Source organism: Mauremys mutica, chromosome 9 (assembly GCF_020497125.1).
Source record: "Mauremys mutica isolate MM-2020 ecotype Southern chromosome 9, ASM2049712v1, whole genome shotgun sequence".
NCBI lineage: Eukaryota > Metazoa > Chordata > Testudines > Geoemydidae > Mauremys > Mauremys mutica.
Window position 1 is genome coordinate 31,741,108 of NC_059080.1, and position 14,066 is coordinate 31,755,173.

Consider the following 14,066-nt stretch of genomic DNA (forward strand, 5'->3'; position numbering starts at 1 on the left):
TTCACATACATTTCATCTTTCAAGGTGATATTTTTCTTCTTTTCCTTCCCCTCATTAAATTTGTAGTATTCACCTCCTGCATTGATGTTTTCACGGTATACAGAAATGCTAATTTGGCACTAATATAGACATCTAACACATGTGGCCCACACCATATCGATTTAGACAATCATTCATCATGAACTAATTAAAACTGTCTTTTTCTTTTTAATTATTGGTCTCTGATGATATTAGATGAAGACAATATAATTCTCAAGAAGTTGACAAGCCCGTACTCTCTGGCAACAGTGATAGCTGTCATACACTTGGTTTCAATTTTCTTTCAAAATTATGCTGGAGGAAGCACTTCTGAAATGCCTTGAGGAAAATAAAATAAAAAAAGTAGCGAACATCTGCTGATATTGATTCTGTGAATCTGAAACTTTATGAAACCAGAGATGGGATGCGTTTGACAAGCATTTTTCTGGAACACTTTCAGACTTAAGCAAACAACATCTGTTAATATTGATTTTTGGGTTACATTGAAACTTTCAGAAGAATTACAATCAGCGGGTGATTGAAAAGTGAGTTTGTTTCCATATAAATTAGAAGATCAAATGCAAAAAAGAGATTTAAAGGGTCTGCTTTCTTTTTTTGGTTTAAATGGTATGTGCAAACTAGTCTTCACTTTAAACAGAAATGAAAAGAGAAAATCTAAATAAACAATGAATGGATGGCTTTGTTTTTAAGAAAATAAGCACACTAAACTATCAGGAAATACATTAGAGTTAACAACTACAACAAACATATCAAAGTTGCCAAGAAATGATCCTGGCATAAGAATTTTTTTTTCTTACATTCTCATAAATGTATCCAAAGTGGTATTATATTTGAAGAAATGCTTGGAGTCTAGAGAATAGACTAAAGTAAAAAGGAGACTGGTTTCAGATCTTGCTGATGTTAGAAAATTGTTAGTCTGACTTTCCATTGCCCTGAACCTTGTGCAGTCATTTACACTGGAAAAAGGGGCATATAATACATTAACAAATGAGAAGACAGCACCTTATGCCTATTTTACATTGTTATAAATGATTACCCAAGGTGTACGCAACACTGAAACCAGAACCTGTGTCTTAATGCTGTAGTTTCCCTACTCTCTCTCTCCTTCTCTTTCTCTCTCTCTAAACAAAGATTTGTTTAGTGTGGAACTTTAAAGGATGATCACAGGTTTCAGGAAAGAAAAATTTGGAGGATGCCCTAGGAGGCAAGTCTTTATGCACATTGCCGAAATGCTAGCTCCAGTTGCAGCATCTCTGTAAATAGTTCTGCTAACAAAGTGCCAGTTTAGTTTTAGAAACATGAAGTCCTCCTTCCCCCACATTATTATCCAGAATATGGTACATGAAAAACTTCCTGTCATTCTTTTTTTTTTTTTTAAAGTGGTGAATTCATAATAGAGTGAGCATCTTTCTCAACACTATTAAGTTTGCAATTTAAATTGACTCAAAATTAATTTAATTTAAATTTATTTAATGTAAGTACACATCACATGCAGGTCAACAACAAATTTCTTCATTAATATATTTTCTATGGAACTTGCAGACTTAAGGTAGTGCCTGCTTTCCCGCAGTATTTAAGGTAGAATTTCATTCTATGTAATACAGAATACTGTTACATAAACAACGTCATCATGGACATCGAGTAATAATAATGTCTGATTAGAGGAAGAGAGAGAGATTATTCTAGGTGTTTGGACTGAAATGTATCAACCAGCAAAAGCAGTCTTTCAACAGAACAGTCTTGCAACAATTTTCAGATTTTTTTTCTTGCTTGACATCAAATTTCATATGTCTGGCATATCTCCTTTCATCCCAATATGCACTATTTATGCATTATAGAAAGAGCATGGTATTTTAGCATGATTAACTGAATAACCTAGAGCCTGATGGTGGATTCATGGCCTCAAGTGTGCTGCCTTGAAATTTAATTTGCACTAATCCACCTCAACCAGTGAAGTGCAATAGTTTTCAGAAAATTGGAAGGCAGGCATGAAATTCATTCCTACATCTAGCTCTGAGTATATCTTAGTCATAGTCTCAGAAAAAAAAATTGATCCTCAGTAGCTATTCATTTACCAGTTTCCATCTTTTTAAAAGTATGATAAAAAATAAGTTATCTCAAATGGACAAGATGGTTAAAGGAACAGATAGCTGGCCACAAAGCCTTCCCTTCTAGGTCACCAGTATGAATTCAGCCTAGGTTGGAAGTGACAAAAATTGTGTTGCCATCATGAACAAGTTCAAGACTCCTGACAGAGACTATTAGCACCTCATTCAAAGATAGAACTTCTTTTCCCTGCACACTTTAATACAGCCAATCCCCTCCCCTCAAAAAAAAGCCCCAACATTTGCTAGATGCAACTGGACGTGTAAACGTGTAAAGGAAGTTAATTCTCCCTTTCATAAGCAGGCTAACTAAGAAAATAGCTAAGCACCATCACCAAGTACTTCTTTCCATAGCCAATATTCTAGATCCATCCCAAATCATAGTTTAGGCCATAATGTGGAATAGGAATGGCACTGGTGAATGATCTCCTTTCATGGACTAGGAGCATACCACCTCACTCATATTCTTAGGCCTCTCCGCTGCATTCAGCATGATGAGCTGAAATTGGAGTAATAGGAAAAGCCCTGAAATGATAGTAGTCCTTTCAGATTCTGATTACTGGCAACTGCTTCTCTGCCACCAGTGTATTCACCTTTGAATCCACAACTGTCCTATGCAAAGTCTACACGTAGCTGCTGGCAGAAATTTGACACTCCATGGACTCCAATCCCAACCTTATGGAGATAACATTCAGTTCTAGTTATCATTCACACCATACGGAATGCTACCAACTAGCCCAGTATCTGGCAGGTAAAGCCAAGAAAGACATACATAATACTAGTGGGCAGAGGGAAATACTCTGAAGACCTTGACTTTCCTACAATTCTTGCTCCAGTCAAGGACATCTGACCCAAATCACAGAATCTGCAGTCTTGTAGTTTGAGATTTCTTGCTGATGTTGACCTGTCAGATAGTACTGACCTGAAAAAATCACTTTTTACCATCTGTAGCTAGCTAGGCAAATGTGCCCCAACTGATGACTACATAGCATGGGTTATTCATACCCTTGTTATCTTCAGATAACTTTATTGCAACACAATATACCTCAGCTTGCCAGCATCAGAACTGAAAAAGCTGCAACTGATACTCTTGCAGGCTATTGAGAGCATATCACCTCTGTACTGTACTCACTTAAGTTCACTCCCGCAGAACATCAGGCCAAGTGTCAAGTCTTAGTCCTTATTTTAAAATCCCTCCATGAACTTGGCCCTCCCCCTCAACTGTTCTGTTCCGCAGGATAATGGAAGGCTCTATTTCATTTGCTCAGGAGTCCGGACTTTCTTAGCAGCTGGCCTGAGACTGCAGAATTTGAAACTGCAATAATCATGAACAGTCACAGAGCTCAACCCTTCCAGGATCTGACGCAAACCAAACTTCATCAGAACTTATTCTCATAGACCATTAACAAAAACCTACTGGCATTTATATAAAGAGGGAACAAATGAAAATAAATACATTAAAAATATTCAGTTTGCTCCCCATAGTGGGAGACAATAGCAAAGAAACTAATTTTGCATGGCAAGTCAGCTTGTATTTTTTTTCAAACTCTGGTAGTTATTTGGATACTATGATGGTGAGTCATGGTTTAAGAACCAAAATAGATTACAGTAGAATTGGATGGCTCTTTGGTACCCTATGGAACATGAGATGATGGTTTGGGGTCACCTCCTAGAAACTCAATGTCCACATCACGAAAGCCATCTTTGTAATTGGCACTATCTGGAATCCTTGTTGACAATTTCCTAAGAAAGACCATGGATCAGGTGACTAACTGGCTCTCAAGGCAGTCCCTCTACCTCAGGTTTAAGCATCAAAGCCATGGACACCTCAAGAAGCTATGTTTTCATATCACAAAACTGCAGAGGACACCATTTTTGAAGGCACTTGGAATTTTTTCTGTAAAAAACACAAATTAAGAAGAGAGTACTCAGCAAGGGGAACATCTCCCACAGGATTTCCAGCCATCATGCAAATATTCCAAAGGAACCCCTACAGACCCATTGAAATGACTCTCCAAATCCAAAAAGGGAGCAGATACTTACAATCAGAAAGACCTTCTTCTGTGGTTAAATGAAGAATAGAATGAGAAAAAATCAAAGTAAAATCTCCCTGAGAGAGCACGGTGTGTGCCTCTCTTCAGATACTGAGCTACTAGAAAGAGATGTCTGCTGGTCTGAACACAGGGAGAGTACTTTGAAATTCAAAGGAGCAGAGCACAGAAAATACACATGTAACTGCTCTTCCCCTGACTTTAACCCCTGAATAAAGGAATTTTATGATTAGGGGTTTGAAGTTAATAGTTATGTTTTAACTAGGATTGTGCTTTTAACTGGTGTTCATATGATTCTAAACTGGCCTTTAGGTAGCTGTATGCATATTGTGGACCTCATCTTAAGGAAAGTGCATATTGCCCCAGCAGACAGCTCGATCAAATTCAAGTTAAAAGGGAAAGAAGATTAAGCTTGTTTACATAGTTTATAGTACTTCAGTATGTTTAATTACATTTGTTTAGTCTTTTATGGAAATGAATATAACAATTTGTCTAAAAAGTAAGACATCAAACTGGTGTGTGTACTTCATACTAAAGGGCTTCCTTTTGGCTCAAGAACAGTGAAAAGAATGTATTTTGGAAGGCTAGTTAGAGTGTAATTAAAACATTTTGTCTCATGTCAATGCTTTTATTTTTCACAAACTACTCAAAGTGATTAAAGATGGCATTTTGAAAAGCTAGTCAAAACCTTTAAGGTGAACACAGTGCATGTGCACTGAGTCCTTACATAAAAGGAGCAAAGATGTCTTCCCTTGTGCCCCAGAGGCAAAGTTAAAAATTGTTTCAGAATAAGAGGAGGAAGATGATTAATGGACATGCAGAGAGAGACTATACAATAAGCTTCAGATCTGGGTCATATCATTATCTATGTACTGCTAATATGTGAAAGAGGTTGAGGTGAGGAATTATTGTCTGAGAGCATTCTGATATAAAAAAAATTGATTAAGAGCCAAAATCCATAGAAATGCTGTCTGGCCTGTGCTCAAACCTGCGCAAAGCTGGCCAGACCCTGGAAAAAGTAATGTTTGTTGGCACTATGTAATGTGAAAGCCAGATGGACTTTTTACTGAATTCGGCCCATATTCTTTTAATGATGAAACATATTTGAAATTGTTTCACCAGGCTGTCATCTATTCAGCGGGCATAACCTACTATACTGTGAGCAAAAGATAATGCTGATAGTAAGTCAAGAGATACTGTACAGGTGAAGAAGTTATTTTTAGCTACCTGCAATTTCTACTGAACCCAGTAGAACATTGAGAGCTTGAACCATAAAGAGGAGTCTGGTTTCATGATGAGCAAGGCCAGCTCCAGGCACCAGCAAAGGAAGCAGGTGCTTGGGGCAGCGAATGGAAAGGGGTGGCACGTCCACGTTTTCGGCAGCAATTCGGCGGTGGATCTCTCAGTCCCTCTCTTCCTCTTAGAGCTGCTGCCGAAGAGGAAGAGAGGGAGCGAAGGACCCACCACCGCCGATTGGTTCTCTCTCCCTCTCTTCTTTTTTTTTTGCTTCACCACTTGAGGTGGCAAAAAAAGCTGGAGCCAGCCCTGATGAGGAGTGTGGAAAGTCAGAGGTGTTTGTTGTTTTAATGCAATGCCTTAACAAATAAATAATGAACACAATAATAAATGAAACAATAACACTTTGCATGTAGATGGCACTTGGTGTCTCAAAAGTTCAAACTGACTTAACAAGCACTAACTAATGAAACTTTACAATAGCCCTATGAAGAAGGTTTCAAGACAGATCCTGCTCCCATTGGAATCAATAGCAAAAAGTACATTGACTTCAGTGTGAGTAAGATTGGGTGGTAAATAGAGCTGGTTAAAAAAATTAAAAGAATAAAAGACTCTTGTGAACTTTATTCCTGTTTTTCAACTAACTCTAAGAGGCAGGCTGGGCTGAGCTACTCTGCATATGTGTTTGCCTCTTCTTCTTTGAGTATGTAAGGACCCATTTGCAGGATTGGGGCCTTAAAGTCTATCTATATCTCGAGCTCTTATCAAACTGTCTACTGCAGTTAAGCTTGTTGGAACTGTGATAATGGGGAGGGTTAGGACTTCTATATTTCAATAGTTAGGCCATTTTAAATTACTTTAAATGAGATTAGTAACTTGAAAGATAATACGTGAGGAGACTCAAGTGGGTTCTTTGAAGATGCAGAATTTGAAATCCTTCCCTGGAGACTGTGCCTTGAACCAGTGGGAAGACTTGCACGGTTCCAATGACCTTGAAACCTACTCCAGCAGAAGTTTTAACTCCTGTTAGGCACACCCAAGCCAGATAAGTGAAAGGGTAGGGACCACAAGAAAAGCAGTCCACTGGTCCTCATGGGAAAGTTAAGTTACAAACACTTAACAAGGTAGCCATTCCAGCAAACACCATGACAGACAGGAATGGCAGAGCCTTGTCTGTGCCTGAAGCAATATCTGTTGGGACAGGACGGATTCAGAGATTTAGAATCTGACCCCCGCTTTGTAGGACAAGAGCATTATGTGCCAGATTCTCTCCTGTGGCAGAGGTCTGCAGGAGAGGGGAAACTCAGGAAGACAGTTCACTTGCAGGTTTTAACTAGTGTAAATGGTGGATTCTCTGTAAATTGAAGTCCTTAAACCATGATTTAAGGACTTCAGTAACTCAGCCAGAGGTTAGGAATCTATTACAAGAGTGGGTGGGTGAAGTTCTGTAACCTGCAGTGGGCGGGAGGTCAGACTAGATGTTCATAATGGTCCCTTCTGATCTTAAAGTCTATGAGTTCCATTTGCCCAATCCTGAGAGCTGGCTCCAGCCCAGATGTTAATTAGAGATGCTGCTGGGCAGCTCTAAGTTGCACTCCTGACATGAGGTCCTCAGTGTAGCTCTGTCATCTCTTCTTCCCACCTGTGACATGCCTACTACATGAGGGATGGAGGCACAGACCCAGATGTAGCACAGTTATTCTTAGCAAAGAGTTCCTCTCTAACAAGGGAATTCTCTCTGCTAGGCATTTGCAGCCAGATTATGGTTGCTGCATACCACTTGGGTAGCTCAGAGCAGCTGCATCTCTTTGGAGAATCTGTCTGTGTCCAAATCTAGCACAAACCCTTTGATGGTAAGCAGGGAAAAAAAGAATGTTTGCTTTGTGAGGGCAAATCCCCTTAGATTTCCCTTGCTGTGTTCTGCACCCAACCTCACAGACAGTAAGTATTACATAGACATGACATACTGACAATATCCTGAATTAACTTTATTGAATTAAGTTTAACATCTCTGGGGTGCATGTGTCACCGTGGAATTGTAAGTATGTACCTTCTCTAGGAGACTAACTAGTGCAATCTCTGGAAGAGATAGGAACTTAAAAGGACTTTTTGGAACTATACCTGTGAAGTACATTTCCTATGAAGTAATGCAAATGACCCACTATGAATCCTCCATTTTTAAGCTATGCCCTGGGGAGTAAAACGCATTATGTACAAACTACCTACTCCTGAAATTTCAGAGCAGAGACCTCTGAACTGTATAAAGGATGGACTAAACATGTTATGAGTGTGCTGGCTCTACGCTGAAACTGTGATAAACGTGTAACCACAAGGAATCCCCCCTTGCATGGGGGTTTGAAGGCTGCTCCTGACAAAATCCATGTTAGGGGTGGGGATAACTCTGGTTATCTTATTAGCAGGTTCTTTTTATTGTTTTAATACATTTTCTGCATAAAGCCCTTAAGAATAAAGCAAGCATGCATTGAAAGTGCTGTGTGGTACCTAATAAAACAGTAGCAATTATGCCTGTTAACTGTCTCTAAAGAAAAAGCAAGCAGGTTCTGCTAGGGCAGCCTGTCTCTTCTAGGAATAACACAGTGTAGGTAGGGAAGTGTGCTGCCTGGAAATACCCTAGTCAGAAGGGAGAGGGACACGAGTCTCCACCTAAGAGAAATAACAGCTGTGGAGCTGAAAGACTGAGAATAGGTGCCCTTGCTGGGCCACAGAGGGAAAATACCAGGTGCAGTTGCCCTGAACTGAGAGGGATGAATTAATTGTTTTTCTAAAATTTCAAACATGCTCAAACTTGCATCTGAAATTTCAATTTGATTTATATTCTGTTAAAAAAGGAGCAGAGAGAAAAAAAATTCAATGATAGGATAGAGTGGAAAATGGAACAAAGTATGTAGGCTTTAAAAACACGTCAGGTCTGACTGCATTGCAATCATGGGGTGTGATTACAACAAGTACCCAAGACATACCTGACCTAGCTTTAATTTAGCTAGATCAGGTACCAATGGAGTTCAGCATGGGCAAGTATTCTGTCTGTCTCAGGTGGTCTTGTACAACCCGCATTGAACCCGTGCTGCTGAGGCTTCACTGCTACCAATGCCCAAGGCTTCACTGCTACCAGTGCCTAGCTCAGGTATGCCTACACTAAAGACCGTCACACCCTGCAGTGTAAATATAAACAGAGTGAGAGAAAAATTACCAATAAAAAATACAGCAGTATCCACCTATAGAATTATACAGACCTGCCAGCCTAGCTTTGCAAGAGCATCTATGGGGGGATATATCCCTAATAAACAGCATTGGCTTTCCTCAGGCCACAATTTTTTATCATTTTTTTTTTAGACTGAATCACATTTAGGAGAGTTAAAAAAAAGATGCCTTTACTTTAAAGGGAAAAAGCAGTTTGTGAACTAACACTAATTCTGTGAACCCAAAAAATAATTGGGGAGGATTCACAAACCTTGACTTCCATGACATTCACCAATGCTAACAAGTATAGTTTGAAAAAGCTTTGACAAAACCATTTTCTGTGGCAGTCAAAATGCTTCATGCTTCATTTTTACCCAAATTTCATTCGGGAAAAAAAATGGTAAAACATTCCAAGGATGTTGAAATGTTTTTTGGAATAAGATGTTTTGGTTTTTCATTTTGAAATGACTTCACTTTAAATTTGTTTAAAATGTTGTATTGTGCTCTATATTAAAATATAAAATACAGGGAGAAACAGAAATGCAACATTTTGATTTTGTCAAAATGAAATGTTTCAATGGACCTGAAACAAACATTTTTGTGGAATTTTCTTTCACAGGGAATTTCTAAATCTACAAGTTTCATTCCTAATCACAACAATTACAAATGGCAAAATCTTGACCTATTTCTCAAAATGGAATATCCATCCTACAAACCAATCTACTAACAAGTTTAGCAGGAAGCATATGCAATTGGCATTTAGATACATACAGATCTCATTGGGGTAACTGTCACAGGTTAATACACTGCAGTGGGTATTGTGGTAGCTGGCCGTTAGATTTATATAGTATCCTTATGTGATGAAAATGAAACCATTTGACCCTATGCTCCCCTGTTCGGTCTTGTTAAAGCCTTGCACATCTTAGTTTATACATCATAATTGTACAGCCCTGTGGCCTGAGCCTGAGTCGGATGACACAGGCCAGCCGCAGGTGTAATTGCTGTGTAGACATACCCTGAATGACTTACCTCCAAGGCAAGAGAAAGAAGAAGGATAGCAGGAGGAGACATAAAAAGAAAGTGAAGCAGTCTTGATTTCTTGCTCCCTCCTAGCACACTGCCACCCTAATGCCTGCTCTGTGGGGGTGAAGGGAGGGGATATCAGGCATCCATCCCTCCCATCCAATTCATGGGGGAAGAAAGATACTTCAGAGGGGAGACATACACAGAACTCCTGACACAAGGTAGGGTATATTTTAAAAGAATGGAAAATACTCCTACTTTCCTTCTTATGGGTGATGGGTGAGGTTAAAGTACCTACCTACTTACATTTAAGTTGTAAGCAGGTGTACTATATTATGTTCTTTACAATTCACTATGTAGATCATGCCAAAAAGAAACAAACAAACAAGCACCAATCAGCATCTACAAAGGTTAAGGAACAATCTGAAGGCCATCAACATGGAACCCTTTCAAGCATGAAAGGTGGCCATAAGCTAACAATGAGGAAAACACAACTACTCAAGCTATGGAAACTAAGCAAACAACAACTGTAAGATGATCAATAGAATCATGCAATCGTCTGTGTAACAGAAACTTTGAATGAATGTGGAAATCAACTTGCCTATCAGAAAGCTCATCAAACACAAGTTTGTGCTGTGGAAATTATGCTACGAGACCAGCACCTGCAAGGTGACCAACAGTGTCACACAATTGCCTTCACAATGGAGACTATGCCCAAAAGTGAAAATAGGCCAATGGAAATAGACTTCAAATAAATAAATAAATAAATAAAACTGGTGTACCACCAGCCTTCCCTCCCCTCAACATTTGGAAACTGTAGGATCATGGAGGATTTTAAAATTTCAAAATTTGTTTCTATTACAATTAGCAATGAAGCCCTGAAATTTGGAAATTCTCTGTGAAAGAAAATTCCAAAAAAAGGTTGATTTCAATTTTATTTTACAATCACATCATCATATGTAATCTAATACAAAATTAAAAAAAACTGGAATGAGAAGTTGTTTCAAAAGGAAAAATGGGAACATTTCATTAAAAAAAAATCAATCAGATTGTTTTGACGCTGTCAGATTTTTTCCTCCGCTCTCTAAAACAAAACGTTGGCAATATCAGCACAAGTTTGCAAAGCATTCCAATTGGACGGGGAATGCATTCTCCAGTCAAAAATGGTACTGCCAAAGTCACCCCACCCCCGACACCTTTTCTTTTATAATACTTTTCCACCAATAATCATTGCTCCAGTTAAAGAGAGGGAAAAATCAGATACTAACATTAACACCTGACGTGCTATTCTGCAGATCCTTCCTTATCAATTTCCTTTGGATATAAACACTCCCATTAGAGCAGAACTTTGGGCTGAAACAGAATTTCTTTTCAATAGGCATGTACTCAAGCTTTCATTCCTCTGACAATCCCAGCAATAGAGCCAGATCTCCCCACCACCAGTTAATGGATAGCTCAGATGACTAGGAATACTGAGGCATGAGATTTCAGTTCCTCCGTATAGAATTTTATCTTTCATTTTTATTTCTTCCTCAGTGCCTTTCTGATTAACCTCAGCTAAATTATGAGGCTGTTGCACTTACATTTGTACTTTAGTAAATAAGCATTTGTATCTATCTGGCACAAGCCACCCAGCAAATGAAAACAGATGTATGTACAAGAAAAGCAGCAGGTTCATTAAGGACCAGCACTAATACTGTTAGAAAAAGATAAACAAATGCTATCAACAATATGCAGAGTAACCTTGCAACAAAAGATTTGATTGTAGTGTGGTTATGTATATGACAGTGTGTGAAGTACATTTATAGCATCTGTGGAAATAATTCTCTTTATATGAATCCTGTTATTCTCAATGTTTATAAATAGATTTATACTAACAGTTCTATCTAACTCACTCATTTAAAAAATCCTTCTTACTCTAATAAAGTGTTTTCAGGACTATTTTCCTCATTCCATTATAATGAAAGGATGCATAATAAATATCCTATTAAATAGTTTGAAAATTTCACTTTTTCCATAAAATCATTGTGTTCCTTTCTGGCCAATATTTTAGTTGAGCCTGTTTATTTTTGAGGGGGCATGGATTTAACTCTGCTGTTCAACTTTAGTGTGTTATTGTTATCTTTAATGCACTTAATAGTTTCATGGATGGTTATCAAAGAATGCTATGTAAGTGTGACATACGCAGGTTACAATCTTGACTAGTGAGTAGCTGTGTCATCCCTGCCCTCTAACCTGGGATTCCCTTTATACTGCTTTTATGTTGTTGCTTCTATTCCTGGATTACTCATAAACATCCTCTAGCGTGTAAGTCACCACCAGCTATGTCTATATGCACCTGCACACCCAGACTTTCATTAGCCTGAATTACACTGCTGGGTGATGCCTGCACAATCCCAATCCCAGACTTTCTGCAGAAATGTATGCCTTGTACGGCCCGGCCTTCTCCTGGACAATACAAGCTCATATGAAGTCTATCATTTTATTAATAGAAATGATATGCACAAATCCTGTTATCCCAAATGGAGTTTTCTAACCACACTAGTTAGATAAAATAATAAAGCAAGTTTATTAACTGCAAAGAGATATATTTTAAGTGAATTACAAGTAATGAGGCATAAAAGTCAGAAATGGTTACAAGAGAAATAAAGACAAAACACAACTAATGCCTAACTTAACAAACTATGGCCTGGTCTACACTAGGACTTTAAATCGAATTTAGCAGTGTTAATTCGAACTAACCGCTCAACCGTCCACACCAGGAAGCCATTTAATTCGAACTAGAGGGCTCTTTAGTTCGAATTTGGTACTCCACCCCGACAGGTGGAGTAACGCTAAATTCGACATGGCTAGCTCGAATTAGGCTAGGTGTGGATGCAAATCGAACTTAGTAGCTCCGGGAGCTATCCCACAGTGCACCACTCTGTTGACACTCTGGACAGCAGTCCGAGCTTCGATGCTCTGAGCAGCCACACAGGAAACGACCCGGGAAAATTTGAATTCCTTTTCCTTTCTGGACAGTTAGAATCTCATTTCGTGGTTGGACATCGGGGCGAGCTCAGCAGCACCGGCAGCAATGCAGAACTCTCCAGCAGAGGAGTTCATGTAATCTCTGAATAGAAAGAGGGACCCGGCATAGACTGACCGGGAACTCTTGGATCTGATCGGTGTGTGGGGCGAGGAGTCTGTGCTTTCGGAGCTGCGCTCCAACAAACGGAATGCAAAGACCTACGAGAAGGTCTCCAAAGCCATGATCCAGACAGAGGATACAGCCGTCATGCAACGCATCGCCGCGTGAAAACCAAGGACCCCAGACAAGGCTACCAAAAAATCAAAGCGGCAAACGGACGCTACGGAGCCTGCCACCACTGCCCCACCAGTGACCATGGACTCTGATGATGGGACAGTGTCGACGGACAGTTCCTCGACGATGTTCATGGACGGGGAAGATGAGGAAGTGTTTGTGGAGGACGAGGCAGGCGAGAGCGCTTACAACGCTGGTTTCCCTGACAGCCAGGATCTATTCATCACCGTCACGGAGATCCCCTACCAACCCTCCCCGGCCATGAACCCGGATCCTGAATCAGGGGAAGGAGCAGTCGGTAGGTGCTTTAACCATGTTAACTTTTATTCTTAATATAACAGGAATCTGAAGTGTGTGAGAAGGAGGTCTCTCTATATATGGTGATAGAACAGAAATCCTCCTGGGAGATCTCCACGAAGCTCTCCTTCCGTTAATCGATAAGCATCAGCAGGAGGTTCCTGGGGAGAGCTGCCTTATTGGGTGCTCCGTGATAGCACCCTTTTCCGTGCGAGGCTTTCATGCGGTATTCAGGGAGCATTGCCTCCCCGAGCACGGCTGCATCGGTCCGTGGTTCGTGATAGATTTCACGCAGCATGCGCTCTCTATCTCCTTCAGTGCCCGTCCTCACGGTGAACTCGCTAGGAGACTCATGCATCTAAGTAGTGGAATTACTGTTATGGTGCGCCTGGTCCAAAGTATTTTTAATAAATCCACGGACAGAAGGCATAGCACAGACTCAGCACGCAGCTGCGTGACGAGCGTAACGGAAAGCCAAAGAATATAATGGACGCTCATGGAGGGAGGGGGGAATGAGGACGCAAGGTATCCCACAGTTCCTGCTGTCTCCGAAAAGTATTTGCATTCTTGGATGAGCTTCAAATGCTTCTAGGGTCAAACACAGTGTCTGCGGTGGGTCAGGGCATAGTTCGGCAATTTGCGCACACACCCCACCCACCACCAGAAGTGAAAACAATCACCTGTTGACTCTTTTACATGTCACCCTATCTTTACTGAATGCTGCAGATAGACGCGATGGTGCAGCACTCAACACCAACATCCTTGCTCCCCCCACGCTATGGATGGCTGATGGTACAAAACGACTGGTAT